The sequence below is a fragment of the Panthera tigris genome, chromosome C1 (assembly GCF_018350195.1).
Source record: "Panthera tigris isolate Pti1 chromosome C1, P.tigris_Pti1_mat1.1, whole genome shotgun sequence".
NCBI classification, from domain to species: Eukaryota; Metazoa; Chordata; class Mammalia; order Carnivora; family Felidae; genus Panthera; species Panthera tigris.
The window spans coordinates 120,503,205-120,520,002 of NC_056667.1; the positions used below are offsets into that span (position 1 = coordinate 120,503,205).

General features: G+C 37.7%; 1 pseudogene; it reads right to left on the reverse strand.

Moving 5' to 3' along the window:
• Window positions 1-11,536: 11,536 nt before the first annotated feature.
• On the reverse strand, window positions 11,537-15,095 carry LOC102951657 (annotated as a pseudogene).
• Window positions 15,096-16,798: the final 1,703 nt, after the last annotated feature.

The window sequence follows — 16,798 nt, forward strand, 5'->3', positions numbered from 1 at the left end:
AACCCCTCCCCACTTCTCTTTAGTACAGAATGACATATATACCACATTTTGCCTGACTGTCTTTGGAATCTCTCATGTTTATGTGGTTTTCCCATACATATGTAATTAAATTTGATTTTCTCTTGTAATCTGTTTCATGTCAATGCAATTCTTAAACCAGCCAGAAGAATCATGAATAATAAAGGAAAATTTTCCTCCCCAACAGTTGATACAGTTGGCAAGATAAATTTTCCTGGCTGGACACTTGTTCACTTTGAGGCTACTGCAGCTGAGAGATATTGGTGAAAGCTGGCAGAAAGTAAGATTTCTTACCATGTCAGCCTCCCAATCTCTGTCTGTGGGGCCCAATGAAAATGAAAGCACAGATAGTCCTTTTTCTCTTTCTTTCTAAATCGAGATAACAGGAAAAAAAAATATCTGTGGAACTAGTTCCTTGGGCTTAGCAACTCTGGTAAATTTGGTAAAGTACTCTTTGTTTGACTCATTCATTTCCTTCCAGAGATGGTCACTGTTTTTCTTGTCTTTGTGTTGTCATAATACGGCAAACAAAACAAAACAAAACAACAAAAACAAACAAACAAAAAAACATGGGGCAGAACACAGGCATAGGCCCTCATGGGTCTGCTGTTTGAGCCAGCCTCATAGAGTGATGACCTCATAGTTCTCATCAGACTGGTTTCTGCTTAGACTAACTATTCTGTGGTTTAAAGTGCACATGAGGTAAAGGCTGTTACTAAGGGGCATCTTGGAAGCCAAAGCCACAAAATTGGTGGGCATGGGTCAAGCACCTAAGAGCTGTTAGAGCATTTCCACCTAACCCAAAGACTCCCACGTTAGGATAAGTTGGTCACAGAATGGGATATATCGACACTAGGTCACACACCAACACCAAGAGAACTTCCATGCAACAAGGTACATTGTAAAATACCACACAATTCCTAACCCCATGACCATTCTTCTGAGGTGTCATTTTGAGTCTACTGTTAATTATATGTGTATATAAAGAAAGGAGGATGAGGTTTCCCTTTCATCTTGTCCTATGTCTTGAGAACTTGGCTTTATCACCAGTGAGAATGTTTTCCCTATTCTCCACCATTCAGAGGGTGCAGGTACCAGCATGCATCTGGTGGACAGCTAAATAGGCTATGAATCCAATAAGCTGGTTGGTCAAAAGCATAGTTAACAACCTGGGCTTTTTACTGGCATCGTTTGTTCAACATTTCCAGCTCTCAGGGCAGGTTTTCATAAGGAATCCTGGGCCATAAGGGACCTTTGCTGTCTCAACCTTCATTGTCTTGTTAGTTCTGGAGAAGTTCCATTCCAGTAGCACTTGGCCAGTTTCATAGACTAGCAGGTCTGTGACTAGGGGCATCCATGCCTTTGATAACAAAGGTCCTTTGCTTACCTAGGCTAACTTTGGCAGTGAATTTCTGGACCTTATAAGGGCTTCATTATTTGCACTCTCCTTTGGGGATGCCTACTGAGTCCGTGGTTAACTCATTAAATCTTAATGGTTTGACTTGCTAGTGAGAGTAATAAGATCCTACCTGTCAATGTCTAGAGGATGATCCTTTAAATAAGTTCTATTTGAAAAAAAATCAGAATGCTGTCATCCTGAAAAGTGTCAAATTGGTTTAACAGCCTTATGGACTCCCTTAATAGGACAGAAGAACAGAAATTAGACTTAGAACAAAAATCAAAGTCCACTCAGACCCCTTTCTACTTGCCTTCAGATATTTGCAGATATAAAAAATCAGGACATTGGAAGTACAATTGTTCTGCACTTAAGAAGAAAAGAAAAAAAATGAGAGCAACTTTCCTTATCTAGAGATTTACAAATCTTAAAAATTCAACTCTAGAGGCAATCTAAAGTCCATCCATTCCTTCTTACAAATCCTAAAATATCCCTTATTTATCTCAAAAGGTTTGTAAAGTAGTGGCCTTAGGAAATCAAAGTACTTCTTGAAAGAACTTGCATTCTTTCTCTGCCTCATGAAGATATAAATCTTACATGTCTTTGAAATATAAACATCCCAGGAGGTATCTAAAACAATGCCACACTCACCTAAGAGTAAAGGAATAAAAAGAAAAGAGGACTTACAAAACACACTCTCTTGCCCAAACTTTAGATCATAGCCTCCTCCTTAAGATTACTTCCAGGGACAAATGCAAATCTTAAAACTCCTTTCCACAAATAGTAAAACAACTTTGGCCATCTGAGTAAATTTAATTTATTCAGCTATTTATAAATTAGTGAGTTTTACATTATTTTAAAACAGAAGCTCTAAGACCTCTGTTTGTCTATATGCACATGTACATTACAGATACTATATTTTTCTACCTCAGCATGGTATCGCTGAAGTCAATTTATAAAATAGCTCTATGTAAGTGGCTTAAGGAAAATTAAGCACTTATATTAATTTAGTCTTCATAAACATTCTCAAAAATAAAATAGAAACTTAGTTAAAATAAATTTCAGGTTCACATGATCTGGGAAAATAGTATCAAAGTTAATTTAAAACGGACATGTCTTACTTTTTATTCTACCTGGGTTTACTACTCAAATAGGTTCATGTTATCTCTGTTGCAAAATTTATTAGCAATAACAATAACAATAATAACAACAACTTAGAATGATGATTTATTTTGTCTAATAACTCCTGAAGTTTTTGTGAGCAATCTAAACATAATTGCTGGGAGCAAATGATGTAAACAGATGTGATTGTGATTAGAATTTTTAGGTAAACTTTTTAGCAAAATATATGTTTTATGATATGTATACTTTAAAATAATTTCCAAAATGTTTTTGGTAATATGAAACTTCAGAGTTTTGCTAAGTTAAATGATGGGAATTCCTTGAATAGCTTGGATCATTTCCAAATAAGGTAAAATAATGAAATACTAATTACTCAACAAAGATTTACCAACTTTTGGCTTTCTAATTTCAGAGAAACTGAGGATAAATTTGAGTCTGGTAGTAAACATGTTTTACGCTTTATTGAAAGACTGTATTATGAAGAAACACACTTCTGGAAACTATGAAATGTATCTAAAACTTTGCCAGTCTAAAGAATGCTGATGTATCACAGTTCACAATTGCTTACTTCTTAGTTTTTACTAAAAATTAATGTTTTTAAAAGTTGCAAATTTTGTTTGTTAACAGTGCAAAGATACCAGGAAACTTCTTCTCTTAAGCCAACTATGATTCACAATTGGGTACATTATACCTTTGCAAGCAGAACTGAAACAATTATCTTTTTTTCCCTACGTGTTAACTCCAGAATTCAGAAATTGTCAGTGAACATTCTTGTTTTTAAGGTAATATGTTTATTTGCATAAGTTCAATAAGAATCTGTTTTCCTTGTCAGAGGACCCAACTGGAAACAGTGGTCATATTACCAAGGCTTTGATTGGAATGTCATATTTAGAGAGACACGCATATACTCAGGTATGACCAGACGGCTCTAAAGAACTAAGGATGGCTTTATGGAGCCCAGAAAGGTGTTTGGATATAGTGGCCTGATACTTGCTTACAGGATTCCCAGCAGCTTTATCAGGTGAGTAAAGAAGGTCCTGGCAGATACAGGAACCTCAGAAGAGAGGAATTAACCCAGATCTATAAGTACTGCAGACAAAATCTGATAGCACATACTTAACTTGGCTTCTCAGCCTCGTGAGGTTCTTAAAAGTTGAATCTGTAGATTCCTTATAAAAAGTTCCAGCAAAGCAGACTTAAAAAAGCCTATGAGATTAATCAATATTCTTGCTACACTTATACAAACAATCAGGCCAAATTTACTGAAACTAGACTTATTTTACAAAGTAGTCTGAAGTTGGCTATCTTTGATAGAAATGAGGGTGATTGTAAAGAGAAAACAAAGGATGTTTCAATAGCATATTTTTGCAGATATTAGATTCTCATGTTGTGCATTGTAAACTGAACTAGATCCTGAATTCTAGTTTCCTCCAATGTCTGGATATAACTCTCCAAAGTAAATTTTTCATTTTTTTTCTACCCTTCTGACTTAGTCATGAGAACTAGAACTGCCTTTTTTCCTGAAGCCCTGAAAAGTGAATATGAACAACTTGATATAACCTCTAGAGAAATCACCACAAAAGCTTGAATATGGGTAATCTTTGTGCCAGTTGACGTGGGGCCACTCAGAAAGTTTATCTGTCAACACCCAATGACATAATCAGAGACATTCAAACTACAAAAGATCCTTTGACCCTGACATCTAGAAATCTTCTTGACTGGCTACCTTCAGAACTCAGAAACCAGTCTATAATTTGCTCCATTCATTAATCACTGTTTTACTTTTATTTCCATGGAAATGACTCTTATTTAATATGTGGTTACGTGAACCATAAGCCTTACTTAGGTAATACACCACCACCTTCTCCTGAAATAAGTTTAACTGAACCTATCTACTGTCTGGACTAAGAGACTCGTTCAATAAGATGAAACAATCTACCAACTTTACTTTTGGACTGTGAAACTTCTGGGACTGTAGGGAAGCAAAATATGCTACCCCCAAAATGCGTCTCTTTGACATATGAATTATCTTAGGTTGAAGGTGGAGTGCTCAACTCTTTGGATATAAAGGATCCCATTTAAACAAATTTTATTCACGTGAGGCTTCCACTAGATCCTATCCAGCCTAAACCAGATCCAGTCCAGTTCTTAAACGGGACCCCGTCCAACTCCAGTCAAAACCACCAACAATTCCCAACATGGATTAGCAAACAGAGACTGTGGACTGGATACCAAACACTGGGGAATTCCCCACTGAGCCAAAGGCTAGGGAATCAGATTCTTGATGGAACCATCTACCAGCTCAAGCTGACCCACCAAGGCCTGGATTGGAAAGCCATTTAGACCAGAAGCGTAAACCAAATAGAGCAGAGCTCAAACCAAGAGGAACTTACCAACAGCCCTAGGAAATGGTGAGAAAGACCATGAACTCAGAAGTGCTCGCAGGGTCCCATGCCCATGTCTCTCATCATCCCCAAATGCTGAGTTCACTTTGATCCCATTGCTGCCACCAAATCTGTTAAAAGACAAAAACTCAGTTGAACAAATGTGAAGATTTAATTGGTTTTATTCAATTATTCACAAACTGGGCAGCATCCCTTCTGGTGAACAGACAGGTGCTCTAAGGAGTTGTACAAAATGGAAGGTTGTTATAGGTAGAGGGAAAGCGTGGCAAGGAAACTCTCAGCAGGAGAACAGAAAGGATTGTTTCAGGCAAGGTCATCATTTTTTTGGGAGAAGGGGATGGCAGGCATTATATGATGCAAATTGTGCCACCAGTACTACTCAGGAAACTCCAGACTGACTGTTTTAAAGGGCAACCTTCTGGGAGAGGTTGAAACTTCAATCAAGTCTTCATTTGCTGGTATGGAAGCAAATGACTCAATTTTGAGCCTGTTTTGCTTTTTGTTTTGTTTTGTTTTCCCAACAAGTTCAGTATGAGCTGTCTCTCTAACTACTCCACTCCTATCTCCCACTGTACTCTACCTTACAGCAAATTGCTAGCCACCCTCCTCTACCCCCAACCTGTCCCCACACATACACATGATACATGAATGAGACCGTATAATATTGTGATTTTGAATTCATATTCTGGAGTCAGTCTGTGTAGATTTAAATAAATCCAAACCCAATCAGTTAGCATCTTTAAGTTTCAGTATATTTCATTAAAAATACTAATTCCCCTAACTTCTAATTTGCTTAGAAAAGTAGATAAAATTATATATATATATAAAATATATATATACCATATATATTATATATACAATTTTATATATAATATATATGGTATATATATACATATTATATATATATGTGTGTGTGTGTGTGTGTGTACTTAACAAGTAAATGCTACATACAAACTATTATTATTATTAGCATTACTAGTACTTCTGTGATGGTGACATTCATGATGATAAGAAGGAGGAGGTAGAGTTCCTGCTTGTGGCATTGTCTCTGCCTACAATGCCTGTCCACCTTCATTCATTCTCTGTGACAATTTTTTTTTATGTCAACTTCATTTGGCCAAGGGATACCTAGATAGCTGGTAAAATGTTCTTTCTTTTTAAAAATGTTTATTGTATTTTTGAGAGAGAAAGTGAGACAGCAAGTGAGTGCAAGATGGTGAGGAGCAGAGAGAGAGAAAGAGAAAGAGGGAGGCACACAATTCAAAACAGGCTCCAGGCACTGAGCTGTCAGCACAGAGCCTGATGTGTGGCTCGCACTCACGAATCCTGAGATCATGACCTGAACCAAAGTCGGTGCTTAACCAACTAAGCCACGCAGGTGCCCCAAACTTTATTTCGGAGTGTGTCTTTGAGGGAAGAGATTAGTATTTGAATTGGTGAATTCAGTAAGCAGATGTCCTTTCCCAATGTAAGTAGCATAATCCAATCCTTTGAGGGCCTGAATAGAAGGTAGAGGAAGTGTGAATTCTGTTTCTCTGCTTGAGCTAAGATATCTATCTTCTCCTGCCTTTGGACATCGGTGCTCTTGGTTCTCTGGCTTTCAAACTCAAATACCCTGGTCAGACTCAGACTGAATTTCATCACCACCTTCCCTAGTTTTCTAGCTTGCACATGGCAGATCATGGCACTTCTGGCCTCCACCAAGCCAATTCCTATAATAACTCTCCTTGTACATATATGCATACATATATGTATTTATAATCTATTGGTTCTATTTCTCTGGAGAATACTAATATACCTACCTAATTATATTTATCCCTTGGGATTACCTGCTCGGGTTGCCTGGCTTCCACACTATTTTATGAGTACCTCAATGATAGAGATTATATTAAATTTAGCTGAGTCTCACCATTATTTAGCCCACTGCCTTTCTCATTTGTGTTCGGTATCTCTGCTTTTGAATTGAGCTCCCTGAAGACAAATCATCAAAATCTGTACTTGCCAATGTTGCCAATACCATGAGTTTAGAAGGCAACTCAAAGACTGAGATAAACTGAACCTAATCTCTCCACCACTCCTCATTTCTTTCCCCTATGTTTTTCCATAAAATATCCCTAACATTTGGCTCTTAAACAAAACTGACTCGAGATTCCAGTCTCTCTGGCCTTTGCCTTCTGGTCTAGTTTTCTTGTCTTATGCATTCAGCGGTCTCTCTTACCACATTGTGTTGTGAACAGCCAGCATCATGATGACACATCACTGACTGCCTCCAACATGCCTCCTGACAGCCATCTTCACAAATAAAATTTAAATTGAAACTATTCCAAAAAACATCCATGACCTCAAGAAGATTTATCAGTTCTCCTGGTGTATATAGTAAATGAAGTTATTATCCTCTCTCCACACAAATTCCGTCTGACAGATGGTGTTTTGTTATTTTAGGAAAGAAATAGTCCACTGAGTCTTTAAGGGTTTCTTTTAATAGTCCCATTGAAACATTTCCATAAATCTTTTGTTTCTCTCGAAGAGAGCACATGTAATAAAGTTTTCCTTGGTATAACTACAGAGAAACTGGCATCTCTTAGGGTTATGAGATGAGATTAAGATCACTGTTATGAAGGACTTCTGTCAGCTATCAATACTTTACAAATATGTGGCCAAAAAAGGAAACTCACGTTTTCCAAGTAAGTGTCGTGAGGGATATTTCTTCACGTTATGTCCATATCTCCATAAAACTAGCCATTTAAAATTGTTCCGGGGCACCTGGGTGGCTCAGTCAGTTAAGAATATGACTTCAGCTCAAGTCATGATCTCAACTCTTCCTGAGTTCAAGCCCTGCGCTGGTCTCTGTGCTGACAGCTCAGAGCCTGGAGCCTCCTTCAGATTCTGTGCCTCCCTCTCACTGCCCCGCCCCCCTCACAGTCTGTCCCTCTCAAAAATAAATAAACATTACAATTTTTTTTTATATGAAATTGTTTTTGTCATACATGCATCTCTGTTTTCCCAATGTGATGTGCTCCTCACATTTTTCAGATGCTAAATGATAAAACTGAGTTTTATAGTCATTTCTATCCTTAATTTCACAAGAAAGCAAACTGAGAGAGTCAGAGTTAACCTCACCTAGGAAACCAAAGGTCCATCTGAAAATATAAACCAAATAGATGATATTGTTTTATGAATGAATCCCAGGAGACAGCAATCATGTGTCATTATTGATACATATCACAAGAGCCAGGCTATATGGTCTAAAATTAGAGATGATTACCAATGAGGATTACCACTCAAGGTCATTATGGACTGACAGCGCTCATGGGAAGGGAATGAGAATTTATGGAAAGCCAAAGAATGTGCAGGCTGCAGACATTTATACTCTCAGAAAAAGATCTTTTGAGCATTTTTCCTTTGATTTGTTGAACATAAAATACCCAATTTTTCATTTTCAGAAGACCAAAAGAAAAATTACTCTACTAATTAAAACATAGATTGAAATTAGTAGTTTTGCATTGAACATATATAAAATGTGTTAAATAATAAGCAAAATAAATGTAAAGATGTCTGTATTATGTTTTATGTATATAGCTTTATAGAAACTGTAAGTAAGGTAGACTGACTTGATATATTTTATACACATTTAGATTCTAAGTTAACATCAGTGGTCTTTTAAAATTGGGAGTGTAAGGTAGCTGAATCGTACAGTCAAAAGTGTGCTGCCTCAGAAACTTGGGAGTAGAAATTTGGGCTACAGTTTGGGAGCAGTCTCTCAAAATCTAACACTAAGTTTTTAAAAAGTGCACACACAGTTTTGATCCTATAAACTCCATTGCTAAAGGTTGGCTTCCATCTGGAACAAAAACTTCATACTAACAATACGATTGTGAAGTATGGCAAAAATAATTCAGTAACAACAGACTCACAGACTCAGTGGTTGGTGGTACACAAAAGTAATTATAATGTTTAGTCACTACAGCTTTTCTTTTCTTCTGAAAGGATTGTAAACCAGCTAGTCTCTCTGACATTTTCTACTGAACTGATTAAATTTTGGAGCTATACTGATGCCACATAAATGTTAACTTCCATACAGTATGTAGGGTCAGTGCCTTTCTGACCACATTATTTCAGTGATCTCCCTCTTCCTTGGTGACCAGAAGGAACAAGGAGAGTTCATAGGTTAATGTATTTGGTAAATTGTGGGATTCATGAATTTGGAAACTTGTGGAGCCAAATTTAATTGTCAGTAAAGTTGAGAGGAATATATGGCATCCAATGGGCAAACGCCAGGGGTTCTAGATACTCTGCAATACGCGGGACTCTTCTGCATAAGGATGATATGCTACATTCCACACAAATGTGATCGTCCCACCTCACACTCCGTAGAAAAAAGTTTGTTTGTAAATATCAGAACCTAGAACCACACTGGCTCTGATGAATAAATAAACAAAAATATTTTTTAGGGATTTAATACATACTAAAATTTCCAGGACTATAAGAGTCAATAATGTTAAGGTAAGATTGTTCATGATTTTTTTTTTTATTGGAGAGAGAGAGAAAGAGAGAGAGAGAGAGCGCGAGAGAGCGCTTAAGTAGAGGAGAGGGACAGAGGGAGAGACAGAATCTGAAGCAGGCTCAATGCTAAGCACAGAGGCTGACGTGGGGCTTGATCCCACTACCCGGGGATCATGACCTGAGCTGTAAGCAAGAGTCAGATGCTCAACCAACTGAGTCAACCAACAGGTGTCCCTGTTTATGATTTACAGGAATACTATCAAGGTTTTATTCATGAATCTGGATAATCACGTCACTGACTATAACATCACTCATGATATTTGAATCGCCAAATGATTAACCTTATTATGTTGCCTTTGTAGCTATTGTATTTAATGTTTTTCTATGTGTAGAAAAAAATTGTATTTACTTGGCCTTTGTTTTAAATGTCAAGTAAAAAAGGGATAATATTATTCAGCTGAATATTATTTTACATTTCTTAAATTCAAACTTATTCTTCTAAATTGTGGCAAATATGTGGTCCTTTCACTTTACTGTGTAGTGCAGATATTCTAAGCATTTATTTATGGAATAATATTTTACTATGAATTGCTTTCTTTTGTTTTTCTTTCAGAGTTCAGTAAAAGCATTACATTGCTTTTTGGAATAGTGTTTATGGGTGGGTTATAGTTTTTATTTTTATTTTATTATTTTTTTCAAATAATTATTCTTTTTTGAGAGAGAGACAGAGAGAGAGAGAGAGAGAAAGAGAGAGACAGAGTGTGAGCAAGGGAGGGGTAGGGAAAGAGGGGGACACAGAATCTGAAGCAGGTTCCAGGCTCCGAACTGTCAGCACAGAGACTGACGTGGGGTTTGAACCCATGAACTGTGAGATCATGACCTGAGCTGAAGTCTGACGCTTAACTGAGCCACCCAGGCGCCCCTAGTTTTTAATGAATATTAGGAAGATAAAGAATATTGAAACGTGTATTATTATCCATTAAGAAATATTAAAATATGTTAAAGAGGTTTTGTATCTGATAAGGTCAAGAATTAAGAAGTTATCGTAATATGATCTCTTACTCTGTCCACCCCAATTAAACTCACGAAGAATGACAAGAAGGTAGACCACAGGCCTCAAGTACAAGTCTTATGATCAGTCATTTGCAGTGATGTTTGTGAAAAGCAGAGTAACCCTAGAGAACTTGCCTCAGACAGTCCAGGTCTGGGAGCATTTTCTTGAAGTAGTTATTAACAGTGCGCCCTTACTCTCAAAAGTTCCACAGTCGGGATGATGTATTATTGATTCTCACTAACAGGCAGAGGATGTAAGTCAGTGTTGCTAGTGATTTACTTACCCTGCTGACCATCAGGCCACTAGGAACAGGGGCTTACTGTATACCTCATGTTGTTGTCAAACATAAATGCCTGGACTCAGACACCACACAGAACAAAAAGTACCTCTTTTCTTTTGTCACCTTTTAACACCACTCAGGTTTCACCCAGTATCTATCTAGAATCTCCCATTCCTGCCTGCACCAATTCAAATTAGGCTATTAGGTTGAATTATATGGAATCCATAGGTCAATTCTGTAGGTTAGAAAGAGCAGAATATTCACAATTTCATTCTTTTTTAATGTAGAAAAGCAATTTATTCCATTAAAAGCACTTACACAGTTAGTCATGGAGAGTAACAGGCCTGCTGGTGAAACAGGTCACCCAAAATAGAGGTGGTACCAAACTAGTGGTCAAGGACTAACTCCTCACTTGGCTCTATTCCTTCCTCACTGTAGCCTTTACTTAAAGGAGTCTGAAAAACTTGGGGATACAGCCTAAGAAGAAAAATAACTACACACAATATTCCCCTTTCTGTGATTACTTTAGACCTTTGTTACTAGAAAATTCCTAAATAAAACTTAAATAGAAGTCTGTGGTTTTACTGAATCAAATCCCCCAGTTCATATTTAGAAAACACCCTCTGTTTGGGTGTTGATGGTACCTATCATAGAGGGATAACCAAACACAGTCTGTGTCTCAAAACCAGTGTTAAATCAATGTCAGGATTGAGAGGGAAAAAGGGGGGAGTCTAAAATCACAAGAAGTACAGACATATCTATGATGCTTGCCCTTCTGGATCCACTTCTTCAGGGTCTGCATCATCATAAATGTACTCTGCCACTTGCCAAACCTGCATGATATTGTCTTCTGATACAGAAAAAATCACCCAAGGTTCATCAGGATTCCAGGAGAAATCAGATATCTTGGCAGCGTGACCGCCATGAATAAACAATTCTGCTGGCCTGTCCTCTGCATCTTCTGGGGATTGTTCCTCTCCAATTTTACTTAAATCCCAGACATTCAGTCTCAGATCGGTACCACTGGAAGCCAAAATAGTCCCATTGTGAGGCGACCACTGACCTTGGAATATTTCATCCTATGTGATTCAAAGGAATCCAACTTAAGTTTCAGATTTCTTAGATCCCACAAGGCAACAGTCTTGTTGGCTGATCCTGTGGCAAGAATGCAGTCACTGTAAGGACTGAAAGACAGGCAGTTCACTCCGGCAGCGTGAGCATCAACTGAGTGACGTGGTTTAGAAGTACTGTTTGAACGAGTATCCCAGATCATAAGTTTCTGATCATGAGCAACTGACCCAAACAGAGACTCATGGAGCAGATGCCAAGAAACATCTTCTGCTACTGCATACTATTACTATGCCCTGTAAAGATGGTCTTCGCATCCACAACTTCCTTTGGAACAGCACTGATGTCCCAGAGGCAGATGGTAAGTTCACCTGAAGCACTAAGTAAGTGTCCACTGAGACTCGGGTTCCAAAAGAGCCCATAGCCTTCCTTCTGATGTCCACGGAGATGCAAGTCTGGGCTGCACTCTCCAGAAGGGTCTGCTATGGAAGGATGTTTTGTATGGTCAAAACCAAGAATATCGTTGAATGCAGTCTTTGTTACAATGATGCAAGGGTTCTGGGGAATATAGTGTACCCTGTCTACTTCTCCTTCCTGGTTGATCTTGATTTCTATTTCAATTTTTCCACTAACTGAACCCAAACCTCCAAATTCTCCTTTCTCACTGTCATAGTGGGAAGCATCATGGTTAGGGAGATGCACCCTGGCTATCACAAGGTGGTTTTGCTCATCTGACATGTGTGTTCCTAGGACAAGTCGATGAATGCTGAAGTCTTTCCCTTCTGGTCTGGTTATATCTGGAAGTCACTGTGCAGTTAGGCTAGGCCACTCCAGAGCATGGGTCGTCCCCAAATCATAAAGAAAAGGTGTGGGTTTTTTTCCATACTTTGTACTCTTCGTTGATCACACCTTCTTCCTCTGCCTCATCAAATGCTGCTTTCTTGCCAGCCACAGTGGGCAGGCAAGCCAGGGGGATCCTTGGGTAGAGTACTGCGGGAGGGACGGGGAGGCTACAGGCCACAATTTCATATTCTTAAGCCTCTATATCCACTTCTTGGTATTATCCTGCCATCATCATGTAGGATGTGGTTTGCTATCTTTTGTTTGTTTTTTCCCTTAAGTACATGAAGAGCATATTAGGCTGCTGAGATCCAAATTATCAAAAAGGAAAACATAAACCAAAACACAGACCTATGTTAATAGGTATCAGTAGTTGCTAAATGGACATATAATACATCATACTTGTACTTTTGGACATTTCTTCCCTTTTATTTCAAGCCAATTTTTTATAACCTAAATCTATCCTTTTGTTTCCAAACACAATAATTGAACTTAACCATGCAACTTAATGTTGTTAATTGTATCTCTCATAATTATGTTACTAATAGAAGGGGCTCATTCACAAAGGGCTTTGTATATCCTGATAAAATATTGGTAATAGGGAGCCATTTAGAACTTTATGTATGCTTGAAATAAATACTTTTCCCAAATGGTCTGTCCTAAGAAGAATTCCTCCCTAAAGGACTTAGATACTAGCTTTCCTAAATGAGTAGCAAATCAGGTGCTTAGTCTGTACCTGCAAATATTCAGGTTTTTTCAATATTGTGAAGAGTGTGAAATACTAAGTGAGGCAGCTGGTGATAAAAGGGATATTTTTCTCATCAGCCAAAATGTAAGAACTGAGGGTTCTTACACTTAAACAGGTATACCTTGACCAAAAAACTGTGAGGCCAAATGACATTCTTGGATATTGGCCAAGTAAAAGCAAAATAAAAAGGCCTTCAGAGCTTGTAACTTAGACTTGAGAAGACTTTGGGATAAATGAAGATAGAAATTCCTAGTGTGGATTCTCAGTGCTGGGGCAGGGGGGAGTCGACAGTGGCAATGGTAGAGGTTGAATCTCCCACAAAGTGATCCCAGCAGAGAAGGGGGGGGTGCAGAAACCAAGGCAGTGAGAGAGTCAAGGCTATTTCATTCATCCCACATTTGTTTTGTGACTATTTAAATCTAGACATTTGAGATGGAGGGAAAACATGACATCCCTGAATACACAGAAATTTTAGTCTAATATAAATAAGAGTTGTCGTTCATTCATTCATTCATTCATTCACTCATTCATTCTCTTAAAGTCTTTAACCAAAGACCTGCAGGAACACAGAGGTAACTGGATAATGGGAAAATGAAGGGACATCTCATTAGAGGGTGTTGGAGAGGACTTAGAATAGGAATTGGGCTTATGTTAGGTGATTGTGAAAAAAATTCAAAGAAGCAGCTCTATATAGAATGCTGTTAAGAATTGAGGTTATTCCATGTTGGATGTATTAATAATTTTTACCTAGAAAACAAGGAGAGCAAAGAGAGGCTAAAGCTATGATTGAAAAAAGAAACATCAATGAATCATATTAGCCAAGATAGAGGATACTGGTCTATTTTTGTGGTTTGGGTAATACCATGTTTTTGCCTTGATTCATCAGGCACTGTGTGGCCTTGTCTGAGATTGGTGCTGTGTGAGATTATGCCCAATAGAAAAACACCAAGGTTTTTCTCTAAGTTCCAGGCTACCCTGAGCTCTCAGGAGCTATTTTTCTTTCTCATGTCATTTATTCAACAAACATCTATTAAACATCTTATATGTATACGCCCCTAAAGTTATAAGTACACATTTGATAGGCTCAGTCCTCAAAAAAATAGCTGAGTTTCATAGTTACAGAATATAAATTAGAATTATATGCTGATGAAGTGGCCCCAATGAAGGAATTTTCAGGATGGTAGGGAATATGACGTGAAGGCTCCACTGAAGAGGTAGCATTTTGCTGAATGTGGAAACTTTTGAAAGTTTCAGATAAGAAAGAACATTGTGGGCAGAAGTAGCAACTGAGAAAGTCCTCATAGATGAGAAGCCCTCTGAGCACCAAGAGAAGTCTGAGAAAGGCCTCATGCATTAGGCTGATGAGTCAACTAACACCTTTTTACTTTCCTTTGACCATAAGGAACTACGGAAGCATTTCATACAAAGGAAATCTATGATCACATTGGTGCTTGTCTGAGTAGTTTGTAGAGTAGGGTTAAAAATATATGTAGAAGGGTATGATTGGAGAACTAAAGATCATACCAAAAGAGCCTAGTACAGAGTCTGGCACGACCTTGGTGTATCCGGATGCTCTCGCCACATGGGTTCACCTCCTGCTCCCAAGGAAGATGTCCACCCTGTGGAAGCAAGCGCTCCCAGAGAGGTGAAACTTCAATCATAGAAGAAAGACTGATTTTTTTTTAAGTTTATTTATATCTGAGAGAGAGAAAGAGATAGAGAAAGAAAGATGGAGAGACAGAGACAGAGAGAGATGGAGAGAGAGAGAGAGAGAGAGAGAGAGAGAGAGAGAGAGAGAGTCCCAAGCAGACTCCACACCATCAGCACAGAGCCTGACACGGGACTCGAACTCATGAACCGTGAGATCATGACCTGAACTGAAATCAAGAGTCAGGACACTTAACTGACTGAGCCACCCAGGCATCCCAGAAAGTCTGTTTTTTAAGGAGACAGAAATGATTTAGTATTTTTAGTAATTTTACTTGATTCTGGAGAAGGATAAAACAATTATGAGATCACAGGTCAGTGATGAGTATTGTCTGGTTTTAAAAAGCAGTCATTCCTTCATAACTTTTCATTAAGCCACCATTAAATATAAAAATTTAAATATTCTGTCAGCAAAACATTATTAAGTGCTGAAAAGCACCAGCAAAGGAAGACATGGAAACTTCTCAAAAGGTCTAAAATAGGATGGGTTCTAATCTTTCTTGGATAATTTCAGAGGCATCTTGTGTGATGATAAGGAAACGAAGTGGATGACCTCTCAATGTCCTTTACAGACTAGAAATTATCAGATAATGTAGTCTATTAAGTCCTTGCAGTTACCAAAATAGGAAAGGGCTTCTTTTTGATCTCTGTCATTTACTGTTTTGTTTTTTTTTTCTGTAGAATTAAGGACTGACTTACTTTTAAGTTAAATTGGGTGTGAAATTTTTTTAGCAAAAATTTAAGTTTTTTTTAAATCTAAAGTTTTTAAGCAAAAAGGTTATTATTTTTATTTTTTATGATTTCACAAATAATATATCCTTATTTTGGAAGGACACTGAAAATACAGTAATTTCCAAGGAAGAAAAAAATATCACCCATAATTTCATCACCTATATATGTTTCTGTTTAATAATTTGGCATCTACTCATCTATTATATTTAATACAAGACATCACTGCAGGCCACATTCAATTCTTAACCCTCTCTGGATTCAATTCATCCTCCAATGGTCTTATCTGAATTTCTACTCCTTCAAAAATTATTTTTTTGCTTTCCTTCTCATCACATCTGCTCTCAACTGTCATGACAAATCAGAGTGTCTTTTAGGTCATTTTACAATTCTGTTCACCACATCTACATTGAAGGACAGTGAATAGCTGGGTTGAGGAAAGACAGCATCAGTTGCTTTTTATTTATCAAACTACTTTCTCCTCCCTCAGAGCTTTATGTACCATTAAATGCAGTCCATTGAAAACTTCCCACAAAAATGTTCAAGGAATAAAATGGTACAAACAACTCAGGGAAACCACTTAGCCGTCTGGTATATCAACATCAAGGCTGTAGACAGCTCTCTAAAGATAACGGACATCAAAATAGAGGAAGTCTCCTGTATATAATGCAATACAAACTCACACATTCTACTATATTACATTAGTGGAAGCAAAAATTTCACTCAAGGACTTAATTCTGAAGCAAAAAGATTTAAAATTTTACATTATTTGTAATTCTTTCAATGAGGAAATTGAAGACAGTGTCAGAAGTAATACAGGTTTTAATTTTAGGCAAGGTAGGTCCAGTATGTACCAGCCGTGATCAGAATAAATTAAAAAACAAAAAAACAAAAAAAGTACAATCATGTCTCTATTAAGTTTTCATCT